Here is a 17,799-nt window from a genome sequence, read left to right on the forward strand (position 1 = left end):
AAATTTTTACATCTGTAAAGTACATTACAGTTACTCTGTTGTAACCGTATTAATTCAAATCTTGGTTCATCTCATTGATAATTATAATGTACATTATCTTTGTCACTTCCTGAACCCCTTCCACCTTTCTAGACCTAGACAACAGGAGGTGGAAAGGGCTGCTGGAGGGACGTGTACAAAGACCAGTAGTGGATCAGATGGGGGCATAGATGAGGAAGGGCCTAGTGCTGCATGCAACAGCAATTTTTCTAAAGAAGCTTGAAGTTATCAAAAGATAGGTGTGTGCTTCCTCTAGCTTGCAGTGCCAGCCTTCTGATGAAACCAGTGATCTGTGCAGCTTCATTCTTCGAGTGAGGTATGGTGTGGCTTACAGAGAAAATCACCTGGTCATAGTTCTGTTTGTTTACTCCCTACAAAAGTTGAAGGGTTGCAACTTGGAGTCCTCTGTGTGGGTAAAATAGAGCTCTATGGGCCATTTTGTCTCTGAACATGCAGAGAGGAACTCACACAGACAAGAAACTTCTATTCTGCTATACTATAATTCAGGTCATTTTTGTTGTACTTCACCTAATGTGCAAACTGAAAAAAGTACTAGCTCAACCCCTTACCCCCAAGCACGCTAGTAAATATACAACAAAGAGAATGGATTCTTTACATCCTGCCTTGATTAACAATCATTGTAGTACCAGACTATGCTGAGTTTTGCCTGGTTTTTCATTTAGAAGTCCCCCTCTTTCTCTCCTCTCTCACTTCCTTGCTTCTGGCCAGTGAACACAGGATAAACTGTATTGAAACAATTTTATTGTACTGTTAAATGAACCATGCCACAGTTTATTTTTTCTTTAGCTGACACTTCTCCTGTACATCAGTGCCCATGTAAGTAGAAATATTATTTTACTTATGTATGAATATTGGTTAAGATTCCCAGAGTTTCTCATTTATTCTCTTTTATTCATATGCTTACTGTAGTGCATGTTTTAATTCAGTTTCTTAATATATTTTTTTCATTGCTCCATCCCCCAGACTTTTCACCAATCTTTGGGAAAATATTTAGAATTTCACTTTGGGGAAGTATCTATGTTGTCATTTCTTGCACCAATATATTGCTAAATGCTTTATTTGAAGCTGGCTGGTAAGAAAAGTAGGAATTTTGTTCCAGAACAAGTAGAGTGATAAAGAGTAAATAATAATGCTAACATGGGTTTGACTTTTAAAAGTGAGAAGGGATTGAATAGTCATCTAAGAAACGGTTGTTTATGGGCCTAATATTCTATTAAATCATTCAGCAATATGGTAAGCTATTGACAAATTTATTGTTATTTCTGGGGATTAAATTTAGATCATCATCAATGTAGGATCAGACAGATAATTTTATTTTAGAAACTTTGAATTTACTTTTGCTTCTATACAGTTAAGCACAGAGATGCATTCTAAGAACCAATTTTTCCACATTTTTACAGTAAATAATATTAAAAGCCCTTACCTGAATGTAGTACAGTTGATTTGTAAATTCACTCTAGAATTTCCATTTGTTCTTTAGTTATAAAAATACATTTGTGCTTTTAATCTGTTATAATATTAAATCACCAGTTAGCATGGTAAGTCTCTAATTTAGAGTAGTGTATTGATACAAATTAAAAAAAAAATACAATGCCCTCATCTCCGAAAACTGAACTATTCTTTACTAAATTAACTAAGGATTTGAATTATGAATATAGAACTTGATAGAAACTTAATGTTTTAATTCTTTATAAAGTGGTTTATAAGTTCTTAAGTAATCCCACAGGTTAACTATGCAATTGCTTTATGCAACTAGAAGTAACAAACAAAGCTGACTAGTCTTCCTTTCTATAACAAGAATTAGATTTTCACCAACCGGGCCTTGTCCATTATTCCACATAAAATGTCTCTTCCTCCATCTCCCACACACTGAAATCATACCCATCCTTAGTCTATAATGTGTTATCTCTTCTTTGAAACATTTACTGTTGCATTCAAGCAGTTCAAGTATCTTATCTCTGAATCTACAAATATTTTAAGTGTACTATTCAAAGGGTAGCATTTGTATCGTGGCCTGGTTTCTATTTATTTATGTACTTATCTAACTTCCTTCCCCCAGTGCATTCTTGATTGTCTATTACTTTGTCTTTTATCTTGTTAACCCAGTTCCCTCCAATCAACCTCTTTGCCCCTACTCAATTTTTGAACTGAATAGATAAATTTTAGAAGATTTTACAACTGCTAAATTGTAACTTTAAAAAAAGTTTTTATACGTGGTAAATGATGCTTGTGCATTTTATATATAAACATGCATCTTAGCAGACTTAAAACATTGACAGTGGTTCTACTTACAAATTCTTTAGGAGAGGTGCTAAATCTTCACATTGTTGTGAAAACATTTTAATGCGATATCAGTTATTTTATTTTTAATTAGCAATTACTGGTTTACAGCAATGCAAATATTGTCTTTTTAAAAGGCCCTTGGTAGTTAAATTATGATATTTTTCTCTGCATTGAATGCATGTAAAAAAATGTATTTTATAAAGTTGAATTTTAAATGATACACAAAATAACTGAAATATCCTAAATGAAATGTATATTTTCTTTTAATAAAAAAGTAAATGGCCTCTCATTAATGTGTAGAAGCTATTTTAATTCATTAAAATTTATTTTTATATTTATTTAAACATCTACTGTATATGACAAAATATATTTCTGTGGCTGCATTTTATAATTTTCAAAGCAGGATTATAGTTTTATTTAAAATGTATTTGTTCTACTGACAAATGGAATGCCTTCTAATCCAGATATAGATTTAAAAAAATATATTTGGCTATTTCTTTTCATACTACTGATTGGTTTAACAAACCTGACATGAAAATATATATAATTTCTCCAAGTGTAACTAATTCATAATAATAAAAGAAATAGTTGTACCCTTTCATGTGATATATCTTGTCTTTCTGGGTGTGTCACTTGGCTATATTAAAAATAAATGTTCATATCAGCTGGAATTATATAATTGCTAAGCTAACTCACACAATTTAAGATCAGATTATATTCTGACAATATAAATGTATAGCAAATAAGAGCTAACAAAGCTTTTTATTAGGTTTCATCCATATTTGTTTCAATTTCCCATTAAAAAATATGCTTATTTGTATATAGTAGCTCCCCCTTACCTATGGGGGATATGTCTCAAGGCCCCAAGTGAATGCCTAAAACTACGATAGTGCTGAAAAAACATATACATACTATGTTTTTTCATAAACATACATACCTATGATAAAGTTTAATTTATAAATTAGACACAATAAGAGATTAAAAAATTAATAATAAAATAGAAAAAGTATAACAATATACTGTAATAAAAGTTACATGAATAGCTTTGGGGCAATTGTTAAGTAAAATAAGGCTTACTTGTACACAAGCCCTGCGATATCAAGACAGTCAATCTGATCATTAAGAGCTCCTAAGTGGCTAACAGGCGCATAGTGTACGCAGCATGGATACTCTGGACAAAGGTAAGATTCACACCCTGGGTGGAAAGGAGCAGGATGGAGAAAGATTTCATCGTACTACTCAGAACTGTGTGCAAGTTAAAATTTATAAAATGTTTATTTGTGGAATTTTTACTTAATATTTTTGGACCACAGTTGACTATGGATAGCTGAAACTGCAGAAAGCAAAACCTTGACTAAGGGAGGACTGTGCTACTGGATGGCCTGATATCTTTCTAAAATAAAGTCCATTTTAATGTAAAAATATTCAAGTGTAAATTTTTCCTGTTATTAAATTTGTCACTATCCTTATTTCTTAAAATAGATCTTTAATTTTGACTGTCTTTAATAACTAAATCATTTGAAAAATAAGGAAACTTATTTGGTTGTTCTATAAACCACCATAAAATGACTATTAAAAGATTGTCTATAATGTTCAGTAACAACACTTAGAAAAAGTTAACACTATTTTCTTAGTGAGCGTATCTCAATAGTGAGAGAAAACACACAAAAGTTATTTTGTTAATCTAGAATGATTATTTCCAACAGCTACTGAAATTGAGACTACAATTTGTAAGTTTCATAATTAATAGTTTTATATCAGAAGGTGGAAACCTAAATGATTACTTTGATATTTAAGAAGCAATTTAAATGTTATACTTTTATTAAATGGAAATATCAGATGCACTTTTACAGAAGGCTATTAAGTCTTTTCTTACATTGAGCTTATTTATTTTCAAGTAAAATAGACACATGGTATTCAAATTATTTGTATTATTACTATAATACAGATTACCAAAAAAAATGTACACCATGAAAAGTAAGTCTCCCTTCTACCCCATGTCCTAACTATGCAGATATCCTTCTCAGAAATATCCACAGTGAAGTTGTTTATGAGTTGTTCTAGAGGTAATCTATACAGATACAGATATATGTATACTCCTATATTATCAATATAGAAATTCCTCATTCTGTTTGATGGCAGCAGGAAATTTTGTTGCATGAACTAATTTATTTAACCAGCCCTCTCCTGATAGGCACTATGTGCTTTACAATCATTCACTATTATGAACAATGTTATCCTATCAGTGTATTTCTGTAAGACTAGAGTGCTACATGTAGAAATGCTGTGTCAAATGGTTTTTTTAAAGTTTAGCATTGCTAATTATTCTTTATAGAAATTCACACTTTATGACTTGTGTAGGAAATAAATCCCTCCCTTCCACAGTGTATGTTTTTTCTTTATAATTTATTTTTTGCCCTGGCTGGGTAGCTCAGTTGGTTAGAACATCCTCCCAATAAGCCAAGTTTGCAAGTTCAATTCCTGATTTGGGCACATACAAGAATCAACCAATGAATGCATCAATAAGCAGAACAATGAATTGATGTCTCTCTCTGTGCCTGTGTCTCTCTTCTCTGTCTCTCTTCTCTCTCTCTCTAAAATCAACCAATAAAAAAAAAATTAAAAAATAAATACTACTCCCTCCCACAGTGTATTTTTTTTAATTTGTTTATTTTAATGCAAAAAACAATTGTTTTAATTTTTTTGAATTTGACTTTGTGTATTTTTTCTCATTAATAACTCATGAGGTCCTTTTGCTTGTTTTTTTGTTTTTGTTTTTTAGTCATTACTAAAGAGGCCTCCCTGCTGCATAACTAATTTAAAACTAAATTTCTCTCATCCCTTCTTTATACTGCATTTGTTTTGTGTTCTACTTTTAAAAGTTTGAACTATCTGCAATGCATTCTGTTGCAGTGTTTAAGAGGAGGTAATTTGTTTTTGACAGTTATTAGTTATCCCACATCACTTAATCAAATAACTTTGTCCCACTGTGTTTAAATGCCACTTTTCATTGTGAATCAGACTCTGGTATGGATATGAGATCTATTTCTGCACTTTCCATACCATTCCATTGATTTGGCAGTGTATTTTACCCATGAAAGACACTTTATCTGACTAGAAATATTAAGATAAAAGAAAATTGGAATGTGATGAAACCTAACATTTTTACTAGTTTTGTGTAAGGCAGAGTTCATGGAGTATAACTGGCAATATTTATAATGACCATGAGCATCAGATAAATAAAACAGGATGTCCATTAATACTGGGTCATTGGTCAAGTTAGAATATTATAAGGCTATAATATTCCAGACAATGGCCAACCAGAAAACAAAAAGATAGTAAGAGAGATTAAAAAACTAGTTGTCACTGTTATTAAATATACCCGTAATGAGTCTCACTGTTTCAGGTATTTAGTTCTCATGCTTCTTGATGTTAGTAGAATTTGTGCTGATACCATGTACCAGCCCCACCATTTAGATTACTGAATTTCCTATTTTGAAAATTAAAAGAAATGGTCTTCCCTGAGAATCACCTAGATTTACTTATGATATAACATATTGGAAAGTAATCTGTAAATAGTATTAGTATCTATCAACAACCTCAGCTATTCAAGATTTCAGTCAGTATTCTGATCACTCATAATTAATGTCAACAAAATATTCCAGGACTTGTGAAAACCCATAGCATTTAGGAATTTCTCATATTTTTATGTATAATAGAAAACTGAAAGCCCAATAATACAGGAAGTCTTAGGTAAATTCTGAGATATTATTTGTGTGAGAAATGTGTAAAATTAATACTGATGTTTATAAGATCATACAACAGTTAAAATCTAGTTTAAAAGAAATACATATAAAAATGGAAATGCATAATTTTCTTGAGCGTTTTTGTTAAAGTGATAATTTGGTCCATAGTGTATTTATTTTCACCATATATATTTTAAAATACAGAATGTAATTTAAACACATTAAGTATATTATGTATATTGCATCACTCTGACTTTCTTATTTCTTTGCTGAGAATCTTTAGAGTCCTTCATGAGAATCAAAGAGCTAGAGAGTGATGTACAGTGACAAGATCAACTAACTGGAACTGAGCCTGCATTCTGTAAGCAAACCATTTGAATCCAAGGATGCCAGATTTCTGCCTATGAAATGTGGTTTTTAGAAAAGAAATAGTTAAAAAAAAAAAATTAGATAATTCTTAAGTTCCTTTCAAGTTGGTTAAATTATGTAAGGCAGCACATTCAATGGATTTGTTACATGCACAACAAATATTAGGTATTTACTGACTGTTCTTGGCCCTATTCTCTTCATTTTATCTCTGGTAGAACCTACATGAGGCTAATGAAAGTAGTCCAAAACTCTCAAAAGAGTAAATAAAACTCAAAACTCTGCCTCTCTCAGCATATTTATTATCTCTAATTTCTTTCCAAATTAGTTAGGGCAGGGCTACAGGGTGGTTAGTATGGGCCTTGATAGGCAAATGAGTCATGGTTATGTTAGTTAAACAATATATGGCAGGAAAAAAGAATATCATTGTGTTTCCAGAACAGAAAGAAACTATGCTGGAAAGAGAGGTGGTGAGGAAAGTAACTTGTATTTGTCATTTTTATATATCTCTAGAGTCTAACCAAGATTTGCATCTAGTATTTTCCAAAAACCATTAATAAAATTAGATATGTAATTAAAGGACTAGCACAGTTTCTGGATTATAGGAGTTGTTTTATAAATGTAAATAATGAAAGAAAAGTGAAGCTTCTGCTCTTCAGTAAAATATGCTATATACTATATTTGAAATAAGCCCTACCTCTTTCCCTTCCTGCAAATTAATGATTTTATTATTATAATTTAAGTATCTTGGAAAGTAATATACTGGCACTCATACAGATACATATTCAAGATAAGGTTTTTCCAATTCAAATACTATTTTTAAAGTGTTTCATTTTTTTACTCCAAGTAGCATTTGTCATACCCAGATAAGAGAGTAGAAAAAGTTTTATGCCTTTCAGAACTGAAACTAAGATTTTGAAATGTTTCTTAGCATTACATTTTAGGTATGTGAAATTTTCATAACTCATTCTCCTCTGGTAAGGGCAGGTGTTTGACACAGTGATTGTTAGTGCTTTTTATGCTTTTCAAGTATAGATTGTTGACCAAGACTTAAATCACCTGAAGGGGGAAAAGCTCAAAGACAGAGGGGCTATCTATCTTTTTTCAGCATCAACCCACAACACCCATTCCTGAGGTCATCTTCCAATGATTATAAAATGCACAAATGTCAAATACTGAGAGGAACAGCAGTTTTATTAGGGATTGGGGGTATGGTAATGCTAACTGGGATTGGTAGTTCGAAAGTAAGACAGACTAGAGAGGAAAATACCATGGGTTGGAGATTTAACTTTTAGGCCATCCTGAGCTACGAGCCTATCTGCTGTAATAAGCAAACCTGTCTCCACAACAGAATCACAAAGAGTACTTGTTAAAAATACAGAGTCCTGAACTTTACCCTGGAGAATTTGATTGAGAGTGCCTGGAATGTGGCCCCAACTTTTGTGCTTTTAAATAGCTTCCCAAATGTTTTTAAAGCAATGGTATTGGAGTGTGGTTTGCTAATTCTAGCAGAGCTGGGGAGTAACTGAAGACTTTGCTAAGCAAGCATGAAAGAATGTGAAGAGAAAGCATTCTCAAGATGACCAAGAGTGATCACTGGCTTTGAAAAGACATAAACAGCTCTAGGGTCCAAAGCCAAAAGCAATCTGGAAACAGAAACTTATTAAAAAGCAGCCCCAGAGACTGCAGACTTCTGTCCAAGAACAGAAGTTTATTGTCTGATTTCTAGGTAGTGCTTAATCCGAGGTGAAAACGATAAAAGAAAGTAGGCTATTATGGGGACTACTGTGGCCAAATTAGTACTGCAGGTATATTGGATGTTTATTGTAACAATAAACCCTCCAAAAGTGTTGTGTATTCTTGGCTCAAATTAAATATGATTCCTCCTACAAAATAGCTAAGGCCGTTCTCATTCAAGAAGCCAGAGAAATTTAGTTCAAATTTGAATTCCAGCCTTTATGACCCCTATGACTTTAGTCACATTATTTAACCATGTTGTGCCTGAGTTTTCCTAACTGGAAAATTGAAATAATAATATCTGACTTTTTGAAATGCTTTAAGGATAAGAGATGCAGCATGAAAAAAACCTAGCGTTGAACCTGGCGTGCAGTAGACTTACTATTATGGCGGCTATTATTACTACAATACTTTCTTGATTTTATTACTTTTACTATGTTAATGATAATAAAAGAAACATAGATCATTTTATTTATGTTAAAAATGTTCAGTGTTCACCAGGTTGAAAAATAAGTTGTGCCGTAGTGTTTATTGTCGGTGTTGTGGGATTATTTACAGTGTCTATTTACCCTATTGCCATTGCAGCTGGGTATTTATACAATTTGCACTACATCATACAAATTTACGTAACATATTTTACTACAATCCAGCATTAAAATTAAAAATGTGTGTGTGGGAAAAAAGAGGATACAACTAGAGTTTTGAAATGAGGTATTTAACATAAGTTTTACAAGCAATGCATGCATTCTTCCTTGGAGGATGACTGTGTATTTATATTTAATTTGAGGCAACAATAAAGAATTTTACAAAACTTAATACGTCAAGATAAAGTTCCACTATATTCAGTCATTGAAACACATTCTGAACGGATTTCTTACTCACAGAACAGACAATGCAATTAAAGCTGGTAAAAATGCCAAGCATCTCAGAACAGACCACAGGCTTTTCAAAGTTGGGAGATTGCTGTTAGGGTGAGTAACTTATGTGTTATGAAGCCTACCTTTCAGGCACCGAATGACAATTTGTCAAAAAATCTTGTTGTAGGTAACGGAACAGCACTGGGTGTTAGACTGTTGAGGTCAGACCTGACCTGGGTTCACCAACTTCTGTACTTGGGTCCTGGCTAGGAAAGAATTCAGGGCCAAGAAAAGGGAAAGGGAGAGGGAAAGGTACTGGCACACTCCCAGGAAGGGAGCACTGGGTCTTCGTCCTAAGGATTTTAAGTGTAGAGATTTTAGGGGGGTCTCAGGGGAAGATCTCAATAGAATATTCAGCAGCTTTCCAGGTGTGTCCTTTCAGGGTCTAGGTCTCCACTGATTGATTGGTTAGCACCAGGGCAGGGCTCATTATCCAATGCTGCTGGTCCTGAGGTCAGCTATGGGGTCACTTGTCTGGTTTTGCTGCTTTTCTGGACCTGGGACTGAAATACAACTGAGACCTAAATGTTATATCTAGGGAGGCAAGGTCAGGGAGTCCGAACCACGTGACCAGCAATATGCTAGGGAAGGAAAGGCCAGCCTGGGGGTGAGGTCCCACCCTACAATTGTCCTTACCAGGCACCTGGGGCTTTGCACCTGGTGACCTTCCATACCTGGCCCATCATCCTTGCTCTGCTCATGTCTGTCTAACTGTCTACCACAATCTGACTGATTTTCAGGAAGAATTAATTTCCAGCAATATTTAATTTAATTATGTTGAGGAATCAAGTTATAGCAGAAGAGAGATGCTGATTGTTTATATTCCATGATTTTATCATAATAAAGAGATCAAATTCATAAATATTTGTTCTGATAACCAGCATTTTATGAACATATGAACTAGTCATAATTGCCAATGCTCAAAAGTGATGTAGAACAGTTTAGGGATTCTTAAAGGGAAGACTAAACCTAATCTGTTATAATAGAAAAATAAAGCGATGTAATTGTTGGTTAAAGATGCTAGCACATGTAGTTTCTTTTATTCATCAAAAACTGTTATTGAGCAAGTATGCTTACTTGTTATATACATAATACATTGTATTTCATAACAGAAATTTTATAACAGATAACACCAACTATGACAGAACCAATCCCAATTTCCAAAAGAAGCAAGAGGTTATTGACTACATTCCTTTAATTTTACTTTACTTTAGTTGAGCTAGACAAGAGGCAATTTGTGACTGAATTTGGTGTGTAAGGAAGTACATGAAGGTTATGGTACAGTTGGGAAGAGATTCTATCTGACCTTATCTTAATGCCACAATTTAAAAAAAATTGTTTTAGCAACCAACATGTTGGAGAGACAAGTGATAAAAACACTAGAGAGGGAAAAATTACATGGCTATTATATTACATACGAGATACCAGTTACAATGATTGAGACCGAAGAATCCCCAAATTACTACAAAAAGATAAAATTATCTGTTTATTTTTACCTTAACATTTTTCAAACTCTTTATATATATATTTGTTTATCTTTTAAAAATCAGTAACCAATTTTCTGTGTATCATGGAGTTGGAGTACGGGATACAAGTTAAATACCTGAAGCCTGATGCAGTGATATGTCATTCCAAACAGACTGTTTCTGCATGTGGGCCTCTGTTGCCATGGAAGCTGAGCTGAAACTGGCTCTGTCAGTCTCTGTCTCCGCCTTATTGCATGCAATACCACCATTAGCTAGGATCATGGGTGGTCACTACTTTATGCTTTCCCCCAGTATCTTAAAATCATAATTAGAGCTCATGCTCAGCATTCATCATTCCTTGCGCATACAAATTAAATGAGGCTTGAAGTGTGTGCGCTTTCTCCATGCTAAGTGAGTAATGAGTTTTTATGCATGATGCCAGAGGAATTTTTCCAGATGGTTAAAACTAGAATACACAAGTCAGGGAAAGAAGAAAAAAAAAAAAATAGGTTACAGCTTTCCCAGGCAGTCAGTGCTCATTGTTGAACATGTGAATCACCTGCCTGCTTGGTGCTTTCTCCTCACGTTGCCTGCATTTTGAGGGATCAGTAATCCAAATTGAAATCCTCAGAATCTCCTGAGACTCCTCACATCAAAACATCATATTCAGTGCCCCTAAATCTCATTACTTTTCTCAGGCATGTATTTTTCAAAGTCCCATTTTTCTTTTATTATATCTTATTTCACCTGGGATTTGAGAGGAACTGAAAGGTTCATGTAGTCTAAATATCTCATTCTGCAAAAGAGTAAAGAGATTCCTGCACAGCTGAAGTTTTATAGGTAGGTAATGGAGGAATTAGGATGGAGATTCAGGTCTTTGAAGTCTTAATAGAAAGTGGATTCCCCACAGTCTCTGTGTTAATCTAACACTTGCTGTTCTAATTCTGATATTCTAATTAAGCTGCAGCTTTCATTTGCATCATTTCCCTCTTTGGAAAAAACAGCAGGACTCGCAGAAATGTATCATATAGTCCTGGAAAAGCTGGAGCCTAGCTTCAGATCCTTCTGTAAGTTGCCCCATACACCCTTAGAAGCAGCAAATGGACAGGTGCGGTATCTTGCTTATCTTTTTTATCCTAATCATTAGAAAAATGCCTAGAACTGAAAAGTATTGAATGAATATTGGTTGTATTCACACCATATCAGTCATTTGACAACCAGCTGCACAATTATAAGGCATGTGCCTCCTCACTTATCTCAACAAGCAGTTTATATTTTCCTGTGTATTGACTACAGGAAAATGAGCAGCAGTTTTCCAAAAGAACAAAAGAGGGATTGTTTCTAAATGTCATAAACATCTGACAATCTTTAAGGAAGTGTTATTCCATAGTTAGCATTGATTTTTGTTTCATTGTGAGTTGCTTTGAGATTATATATATATATATATATATATATATATATATATATATAATGATATATATATATATATATATATATATTATATATATATATATATAATGTTTTTATTCATTTCAGAGAGGGGGAGAGAGAGATAGAAACATCAATGATGGGAGTCATCGATCGACTGCCTCCTGCATGCCCCCTACTGGGGATCATGCCCTGAACCTGGGCATGTACCTTGACCTGGAATTGAACCATGATCTCCTACTTCATAGGTTGACACTGTACCACTGAGCCAAGTTAGCCGGGCTGCAATATATTTCAAATCTACTTTATAGAACACCTGACAGGTATGTCTCTCATCTAAGTATAAGTTCTTTAATTAAGAGTTTGCACTACCACAGTCTTTCTTCCTTAAATGCATGTATTTACTCCAAGCTTGTGGTGGAAGTAAAGAGGCCTTTCCTCTATGAAAGACACACCAAGTAATCCTCTCATTCACTCATTTACTCAACCAATGTTTGTTGCTAAAGGCCCTCAGTTGTCAGTCTTTTCATTCTTGAGAGAATGACACACGGACATTGCAGAATTATCTGTGAAGTTGCCTTCTGGAGTTTCAGTCACTGTGCCCTTTTTCTCACTCTACCCTTTCTGACACTCCCAAGGGCCAGCAAGGGAGAGTTCACTCAAGGTGACAAATCTCCAAACCAATTTGTTTATCCAGGCTTTCCCAGGAATTCATTATCATAGGTAACCAAGAGTTTACTATAGAGGCATCTAGGGTGTTAATCTGAAAGTTAACGTACACAACCCTAGGGATGGGTGAGGAAGCTGAATTTGGATAGGTCTGAGCTTCAGTTAGCAAAATGGGCAAGAGAGGCAGGGGAGGAAGAATAGATCATAGGTACAGCAAATGATATGTAAACACAAAATTATGACTAATAAGAATAAACCAAACATTCTAAATCTGTGAAGAAACACACGAAGTACCTATAGCATATGCAGAGATGATCTCACTCTATATCTGAAGCTCTTCAAAACTTTACAAAAACCTCAAAATATTTTCATATGTGATATTGTCTTACCACACAACTCACATGGATGAGAGTTAAGTGTGAATTTACCTACATTTTAGAGACATAGAAACTAAAACAGATCAGAGTATTTTCCTCCCAGCATTACCATATAATTGACATTATAGGCACAGAATAAAAATAGTTTTTTGGTTTACTCATATCAGTATCCAATCTTAAACTGTATATACATTTTATTTTCAAAAATAAGATTTTAATTTTTCTTTATTTCTTTCTCTCTCTTTCCCTTCCTTCCTTCCTTCCTTCCTTCCTTCCTTCCTTCCTTCCTTCCTTCCTTCCTTCCTTCCTTCCTTTCTTCCTTCCTTCCTTTATTCATTTATTTATGTATTTTGTGTTTCCTTTTTAAATACCAAAAACTATGTGTCTTTTTTGATCTATGTATTAGGAGCTCCCATATAATTTTTCACAATTTAAACTTGCAAGATTTTGGTTTGTACATTAAAAGAAAATTTTATAATTTACTTAGCAAAATCCATTCAGTAAATATTTCATGATGTCAACCAAGAATGTAATACATGGTAAATACTGTGATAAACACAAAAAACATATGATTCAAGACAGGGGTACAGTCTATAAGAGCTTATTGAGGAAACAAAACATATAGCCATAAAAGATTTGAGTGATGACTATAATAAAAGATAAATGACAGAAATTTAAGGAAGTCCTAAGTGGAAGGTCAAATCAGCTGGGAATGGAACCTAATATTTTTGAGAATCTATAGTTAGCTAGGGACTTTGCAATCATTAATTTATTTTAATTTTACAACTCTGAGAGATATTATTATCTCAACCAAACATATTTTAAAAACTGAAACAAAAAGGGGATAGCAAATTTCCCATGATAATACAGTGAGATTTGAAACTAAATGCATGATGTCAAAGATCTTATTTTGGCCTCTGAAGGACTTGGAAAGTTTTAAGTAGAGAGAAAAAGACCATCATAAGCAAAAAAATCATCATAAGGAAAAAAAAAAGATAAATGAATAAGCAAAAGGTCTGAGAAGTGTAGTCTGGCTAAAGGAAACAGATAAGAAATGTGATAAGTAAATGTTGTATTTTCTTGTATTGAATTTGAGTAGTCAATAATTTATCAATAACATGATAAAAATATTTTGGAGAACAGTATTCTGGACGGGTATACTGAAGAGATGTTATTACAAGAGTCTAAGCAGAAGGCAATAAAGCACAAAAAAGAGGCTACAGTTGAGATTACAGAGAAAACAAAATGAGAGATGTTTAGCAATATTATCTGTAGGAAAGTGTTTTAAAATTTGGGTTACGATTGAGGAAGGAGACAAAATACATAAATTGTACATTGATTGAGACTTAGTAACAATCAGGAACAGAGAAAAGATTGAAGATTCTGATTGGCTGATTCTGAGGCACTGTTAGAATTAAAAAATTAGTTGCTATAAGTAAAAGAAAATCCACAGAGCAGTGGCCTTAAGCCTTGGCTATTAGTTGTAATGAATTTTAGAAGATTATAACTATCCCAATATGCAGATTACACCCAAACCAATTAAATCAGAATAATCGGGGGTGCTGCTAGACTTCAATCATTTTTAAATCTTTCCATGTGCAGCCAGGGTTGAGAAGCAGGGCCATAGAGAGTGAGATTTGAAGTTGTGAACATGGGTGAAGTCACCACATGGTGTGTAAATACTCACAAGAGAACACTGAGTCAGCAAAGGAGACAGAGAAGAAGAGGCCCCAGATCGGTAGGACAAAGCGGATAGTGCAAGAGCCCAAAGGCCAAGTACAGAAGTCACGTAAGAAGAGATAATCAATGGGCCAACTGTTCAGACACAATTAGAAAGAGGGCTGAAAAAAGGCTTCAGGTTTACTGATAAGGAAGTTACCTCCTGACTGGAGAATCAGTTCCAGGAATGTAGCCAAGGTCATATTACAACTGAGAGAATAGAGTTGAAAAAGGAGTTATTTCATGTAAACTAACACTTTGGAAAAGAAGTGGTCTAGGAGCTGAGGAAGGGAAAGAAATGAATTGAAGGAACTTGATAATTTATATCATGGTAGATTTATAAACATTTTAGGCTGAAAGAAAAGATGTAGGATTTTGAGAAAGGTTGAATGTGTATATAAAAGACTGAGAAATACGGTCCAGGAGAAAGTAAAAAACAGTAAGATGCAAAATACATGCAGAGAATTAATCCTAGCAAATCAAGAAGTTTTGCTTTTAGAAAATGATATGAAATAGGAAGAATGATTTGGAATTCTTTGAAAATGAAGAGACAAAACTATTTTCTTAGGGTTTTAAGGTATGATAGGCACCTTCAAGACAGGCAAGAAAGCATGGCGTATGTAACATGCAAACTTTGGTAATATTATAAATAAGCCCTCTGCCCCCCCCCCCCCCCCCCCCGCACACACACACACTTCAGAGTAGCACTGGAAGCTCAATGAGGACACATCACAGACATTTGTGGTAAATCTTATTAGCATAGTCTTGAGACAACTATCAACAAGGCTCTGTACTTAGAGAAGTTTGGTATGGGTAATTGTGAAATGTTTGCTATTGATGACTCACACATGGTTAGAAATTGATAAGAACAGATGAGTAGGTCAACAGATTCCAAGAGATTTTATAATAGTAAGCATGTTATAAAAATGATAGAGTCTGGAGTTCCAATTGATTTCATTGATAAAATCAAAGTGGTGGGGGGAGAAAGAGGTGCATTGAAATACTGTGCTGTCTAGTGTTTGGGAATTTGTTAAGTCAAAAAGTTGGATAGAGGAAGTGGTTAAAAAAATATTTCAGAGTTTAAGCAGTAGAAATTGATGTCAAAATGCCTTAGGAAGTAAACAGTCAGAAGAGTAAAAGTCACTAAATTTAAAGAGTTTAAAGGATGTGAGGCTGTCACTCATATTAGAATATCTGCAAAAGGCTAATAGTCTAGTCCACAAAGACAACTAAATAAAAGCTACAGAAAGAAACAACAAGCTAAGCATTCAAGGGAAATAGTTTCTGACATTTTTACACAAACATTCGTCAGGAATTGTTCATTGAAATAGTAGCCTGATCTTTTAAATCAAAGGAGTAAAGGAGTTCCAAGGGCAAAAACATTAGGAAATATTCTATCTTACTTTCTATTATAGATATTTGCAATGTACATTAGCATATTAAAAGACCTGAGAATGTCTGTCTTAAGAAGACAAAAAATACACAATAATAAGTAACAAAAACCTGTGTCACTTAAGTATGTCCAAACTTATTTGGTTACTGAACTTTCTTCTGCTACACCTAAAAAGATCCAATAAAATAGCATTTTATGAAACATTTTGGAAAACTTGGGCCTACCAAATTCAAATTAAAATGTAGTTTTAGCAATGATTTTTCTCATGTTCATGGAGAAGTAATTAAATTTGTCTGTATCTTCTATTTTTTTTTAATTTTACTTTATTTTTTGAATGAAGTAACCCACTAATTTCTATTTTGCCTTTAACTCAGTAGACAAAGCCTCATTTTCATTCATTTGATTTTACATGAGTTGAAGTACACATTTGTATACTGGCATTAAAGGAATATATAAATATTCATATTTTTACAATAATATGATATGAGAGAATTATTAATAGATTAGTATTTGCCTCAAAATGTTTATAGGTGCAGCCCTGGCCAGTGTGGCTCAGTTGGTTGGGCCTTGTTTCAAGCACTGAAAGGTTGCCGGTTGGATTCCAGGTCAGGGCACATGCCCAGGGTTCGGCTCCATTTCTGGTATGGGGCATGCTGGAGGCAGCCGATCTATGTGTTACTTTCACATCCATGTGTCTCTCTCTCTCTCCCTCTCCCTTCCCCTCTCTCTAAAAATCAATAAAAATGTTTTTAAAAATGTTTATAGATGCAGAGTAATAGAAATACTACAGTAACAAGAATTCAGAAAAAGAATGTTAACAGGCCCATCAACCATACCTTTTGTTCTATGCAACCATTACACACACACACACACACCATATATGTATATATTATATATATAATGCATATATTTCTTTATGTAAATATAATACAGAAGAAGAGAACTAGAAGATCATGAATCAAAATAATAACGGTTGTATTCCATGTAAAAATAGGTTTCATTTATTTCATTTGACCTAATGATGTATTTTAAGTTTTCTACAAAGAGTATATACTACATCTGCAATGAAAAAAAAAAAAAAAAATCAACTTGACCACATGTTCCACTGATCACAAGAGAAGTTTAGTCCTGGCTTTAAAAGGCTGATTTATGTTTCCCAGCAAATTACAAACAGAAAACTGAAGCACGAATGTGAGCCTGCACCACTGCAGGTCCACACCTGGGACAAGAGGTAATCTAGTTGGTGTTATATGTAATATGTTTTCTCAAGTCTGAACATATGCTAAAAAATATAATTATGATTGAGGTTGGAAAAGATAAAATCTCATATGCAAATGTGTTCAATGGGTTTTAAAAACAATTTGGGAAACAAATATTCCTTTCAAGAGAACAATAACCCAAATGTAGGTTAATGTTTTTTAAAACAGTAATTGTAAATCGGGTATCGTGCTAGTTTGAGCAATATAAAATTACTGCTATTAAACCATTTTTCCCTTAAGAAATCTGCAATTTCGTTGGGCTCAAACTAACAATTGAACATGCAGGAAATCAGGATGTTAATCATTTACCCTGGAATGTATCTGCTGAACTGAGAACTGGTTCCTGTGTAGAAAATAACTGAAACAAGAAAAGACGTGC

The sequence above is a fragment of the Miniopterus natalensis genome, chromosome 2 (assembly GCF_054644295.1).
Source record: "Miniopterus natalensis isolate mMinNat1 chromosome 2, mMinNat1.hap1, whole genome shotgun sequence".
NCBI classification, from domain to species: domain Eukaryota; kingdom Metazoa; phylum Chordata; class Mammalia; order Chiroptera; family Miniopteridae; genus Miniopterus; species Miniopterus natalensis.